This window comes from Micromys minutus (assembly GCF_963924665.1).
Source record: "Micromys minutus genome assembly, chromosome: 27".
Taxonomy (NCBI): domain Eukaryota; kingdom Metazoa; phylum Chordata; class Mammalia; order Rodentia; family Muridae; genus Micromys; species Micromys minutus.
In genome coordinates this window covers 2,879,507-2,884,620 of record NC_137962.1, presented here as the reverse complement: position 1 = coordinate 2,884,620, position 5,114 = coordinate 2,879,507, and the positions used below count along the sequence as shown (strand labels likewise).

Below are 5,114 nucleotides of genomic sequence, written 5' to 3'. Positions count from 1 at the left end.
AGGTTACAGATTTGTGTGTTAATTTTTGTGCCCAGCTACTTCATCAAAAGTGGTTATGAGCTATAGGAGTTTCCTGGTGAAATTTTTAGGGTGACTATTGTATATACATTTTTATCACCTGCAAAAAAAAAAAAAAAAAAAAAAAGACAGTTTGAACTCTTCCTTTTCAGTCTGTTTCCTCTTGATCCTTACTTGCCCTGTTGCTTCAGCTAAGACTACAAGTACTTCAGTGAATAGGTACAGAGACAATAAACAAAATCGCCCATGATTTTAGTGGAACTCCTTTGAGTTTCTCTCCATTTAAATTGATGCTGGCTATGGGCTTGCTCTAAATTCCCTTTACCATGTTGAGTTGCCCTTTGTATCCTTGTTTCTCCAAGACATTTATCATGAAGGGGTGTCGGATTTTGTCAAAGACCTTTTCTGCATCTAATGAGATGATCATGTGGTTTTTGTCTTTCAGTCTCTTTATATGGTGGATTACACTTACTAATTTATGCATATTGAAACATCCCTGCATCTTTGGGATGAAGCCAAGTTAATCATGGTAGATCATCTTTTTGATGTGTTCTTGGATTTGATTTGCAAGTATTTTATTGAGAAATTGTACATCACTGTTCTCATGGGAGAAACATTTTTTTCTCTTTTTTTGTTGCATGTGATTCAGGTGTCAGGGTGACTGTGGCCTCATAGAATGAGTTTGGCGATGTCCTTCTGTTTCTATTTTGTGCAATAATTTGAGGAGTATTGGCATTAACTCTTCATTGAATGTCTGGTAGGATTCTTCTGTGTTATTACCATCTAACCCTGGGCTTATTGTTGATGTTGTTGTTGTTGTTTTGAAACTTTTAATGACTGCTTGTATTTTACTAGAGATTATAAGTAGTGACACTTCTTCTAACAAGGCCACACCTACTTCAAGGGCCATATTTCCTAATCTTTCTCAAGTAGTGCCACTCTCTGATGATGAAGTATTCAAATATATGAGCCTATGGGGGCATTCATATTCAACTACCCTCAATAGGTTTTTAAATTATATCCGTATGATCTGCAGATCCATTTTCATCTCTAATCTTTTAAATTATTTTCTTGCCACCTTTCTGTTAGTTTGGATAAGGCTTTGTGAATCTTACTGATTTTCTCTAACCAGTTCTTTGTTCCACAGATTCTTTCTGTTGTGTTTGTCATTGTTGTTTCTGTTTTATTGGTGTCAGCCCTGACTTCATTACTTACCATCTACTTTTTTGGGGTGTGATTTCTTCTTTCGGTTCTAGAGCTTTCAGGTGTGCTATTAAGTTACTAGCATGAGATCTCCCCAAGTTTTCTACATAAAACCTCCTAGAGCTGCCTTTCGAGTGCCCCATCAGTTTGCATTTGCCGTGTATTCATTTTCATTCAGTTCCAGAAGGTCTTCAGTTTCTTTCTTGACCCTTTTTTGTTCAGTAGAGAGTTTTCTGTTTCCATGAGTTTGTGAGCTTTCTGTTGTTGTTGTCAATGATGACATACAGCTCTAACCCATGGTGGCCAGATAGGATGCATGGAGTTATTTCAGTTTTCTTGTATCTGTTGAGACTCACCTTGTATTCAAGTTTATTGTCAGTTTTGGAGACAGATCCTTGAGGTGCTTACAAAGGACAGCCTGAGAAAGAAATCAGAGAGACAACACCTTTCACAACAGCCTCAAATAATACAAAACATCTTGGGGCATAATAAAACAAAATTTAAAAACACTTTAAGACACTGAAGAAATAAATTGAAGAAGCTATCAGAAGATGATTGGAAAGATCTCCCATGCCCATGGATCAATAGGATTGATATAGTAAAAAAGGGCATCCTACCAAAAGCAATCCCATCAAAATTCTAACATAAGATCATCATAGATCTTGAAAAGACAATTTTCAACTTCATATGGAAACACACACACTAGCAAAAGAATCCTGGGTAATAAAATAAATTCAGGAGACATTATTATTCCTTACCTCAAATTGTACTACAGAGCTATAAGAATAGAAACAGCATGGCATTACCACAAAAACAAACATTTTGAATGATAGAATGAATTTGAAAACCCAGCCACAAACTCAAAGATCAATGGATTCCTAAATTTTTATAAAGAAGCCAGATAAACATGTTAAGAAAAAAGACAGCGTCTTTAACAAATATCAAACTAGATGGGTGCATCAGAAGAATCTAAACAGATCCATACTTATCACCCTGAACAAAACTCAACTACAAATGGATCAAAGACTCCAACATAAAAACTGAACCTGATAGAAGAGAAAGTGGGAAACAGCCTTGAATTCCTTGATACAGGAAAAAAAAAAAAAAAAGAACCCAACCTTTCTGAACAAAACGCCATTAGTACAGGCAGTAAGATTAAAATTAATAAATGAAACCTCATGAAACAGCAAAAGACACCATCATTTGGACAAAGTGGCAGCCTACAAAATGGGAACCTATATTTACCAACTATACATTCAATAGATAGCTAATATCCAGTATAAAGAACTTTTAAAACTAGATATTAAGAGAAATAACCCAATTATAAACTTGGGTACAGATCTAAACTGAAAACTCTCAAAAGAGGAAACTTAAATGGCTGAGAAACACTTAAATGTTCAACATCCTTAGCCACCAAGGAAATGCAAATCTAAACAACCCTGAGATTCCATCTCACACCTGTCAACACAGCTATGATCAATAAAATAAGTGACAGATTGAACTGATGAGAATTTGGAATAAGTGGAACACTCATCTATTGTAAGCAGGAGTGCAAACTTGTAAGCCACTGTGGAAATCAGTGTGGCAGTTCTTCTGGAAGATGAGAATCAATGTACATCAAGATCCATCCACACCACTCTTTGGCATAAACTCAAAGGCCACTTCATCCTTCCACAGAGAGTCTTCCTCAACTATGTTCACTGCTGCTCTATTCATAATAGCCAGAAATAGAAAACACATAGGTACCCCTCAACAGAAGAATGAATAGCGAAGATGTATATATTTACACAATGGAATATTACTTAGCTATTAAAAATGAAATTTGCAAATAAGTGCATTGAACCCAAAAAGACAAATATAGTTCCCTTATATGTGGATATGAGTTGTTAAGTCAATGGTAACCAAGCTACATTTCTTAGAACCACAGAGGATAGGTATAGAATTCTATTATAATATGTTCTATGTCTTTAGTACAGGAAAGCACACTACTGAAAGAGAAATGCAAGAATCAATCTAACCACAAACTCTTTGATCTACAACGCTACTTTGTCTACTGCAAGATATGCTCAAGCAATGGCGACACAAAGCTTGTGGGAGTAGCCAGTCAATATCTGATCTGACTTAAGGCCGACTCCAGGAGATGAAACCCACACCCACAAAAACCTGAGACTAGATAGCCCAAAGACCTGGGCTAAAACCAAATACTGGTAGTGTTCCAAAAAGGAAAAACAAAGAGAGCAATAAAATGACTCCTAATCACATTCTGCTATACTCATAAGCATTCCTTGCTCAACCATCAACCAGGGATGCTTCCTCCTCCTCATTCTAGCTAGGAACAAATACAGAGACACCCCCCCAGTCAGACATTATGCAGAGTGAGAGACCTTGGAATGCTCAGCCCTAAACAGGATGTCACTACCAAATCTCTTCCCTCAGGAATCAGAGAATCCTGCAAAAGAAGCAGTGTAAGAGCCAGAGAAGATGGAGGATGCTAAGAAGACAGGGCTAAGTCAACGTGGTCAATGTAGATAAGAGCTCACAGAGACTGAGGCAGCATGCGTGGGGCCTGCATGGGTCTGTACCAGGTCCTCTGCATATATATTATGGCTTCCAATTTAGTATTTTTATGGCATTCCTTAGTGTGCAAATAAATGGGCATGTGTTTCTTTTTTATATAAAAATTTTAATTTTTATCTTTAAACTATAGACTATGCATGATTTGCAAAGGAGACTGTACCAGATAATGACCACAGGAGAATCATCTGCTCTATGCCTTTTCTCCTGTCTGGTCACTCAGAAACATAATGCTATGAGCTATGATTGTTGTTTCTTCACGCCTCACATTGTTCCTATCCATGCATTCACCATAGTCCACTTTGCCTTCCACAAATACACGAGCCCCCTTTCTCACATACTGATATGCCACAACTCTGAGGCCTGGTCGAAACACTCATATTCTGTGCCAATCATCTTTTGACTGATGTCACCATTTGGTATACTTCAGTGTCCCCTGATTGCCACATCTCATTTGTTGATAGTGAAAATGTTGTGACTGGGTTTTTTCCTTCCACCTGTCTCATGACAGGGTCTTGACCTACTCATCCAAGTAACTGAACACAATTCAGAGATCGTTCAAGAACCAAACTGCTGGCTACTTCAGACTCATGTCTCACAAACTGATGAAATACCTGTAGCACAGCTCTTTGAAACATGGCTTCAGTTTTTCTTACAACCTTTAGGCTTTTCCTGGCACGCGGGACCAGACGGCCAGTGATTCACTTCCAGCGCCTGGGTCTGCGTTTCTTGTGCCTTCTCTCACACCCGTTTCCTTTTGTTTGCCTTTGGTCCAATTGCATTGTGTTAGTTTTTGTTTTATCTTATTACCTTTTATTTTATTATTATTACCCATTACTAGCCTCTTTTTAAAACTAAGAAACAGAAAGGAGGTAGATCTGGAGGGGACGTGAGGAGGAACTGGGAAGAGAAGGGGAATTTAAAGCAGGATATATTATGTAAGAAAAAAAAATCTATTTTCAATAAAAAGGAAAACATCATGACCAAGAAGCTACTTGGGGTTATCTGGCTTTCCTCTTCCAGGTAGACTCCATCCCTCACATCAACTATCAGTCAGGAAGACATGCCACAAGCCAACATGATGGAGACATTTTCTCAGTTTTGTGTCAATTTGACATAGAACTAGCCAGTACTAGCTGCTCTCTGAGAAGAGAATTATGCTGCTGTAGTTAGGTCACAGATATCAGAAATAATCCCTGAGCTTGCTCCACATCCTGTATAAAAATAACTCGGAATGCATACAGGACCAACCGAAATGCAAAACCAAAAACTTCAGGATCACTTGAATGCCTGTCTTTAATCCCAACACATATAAGGAT

General features: G+C 37.8%; 1 pseudogene across 1 annotated transcript; it reads right to left on the bottom strand.

The window, feature by feature from the left end:
- Positions 1–3,988: 3,988 nt before the first annotated feature.
- LOC308438275 (single-stranded DNA-binding protein, mitochondrial-like) lies at positions 3,989–4,433 on the bottom strand (annotated as a pseudogene). The gene has a single exon. The product of its transcript is annotated as a single-stranded DNA-binding protein, mitochondrial-like (transcript).
- Between the last annotated feature and the right edge of the window lie 681 nt (positions 4,434–5,114).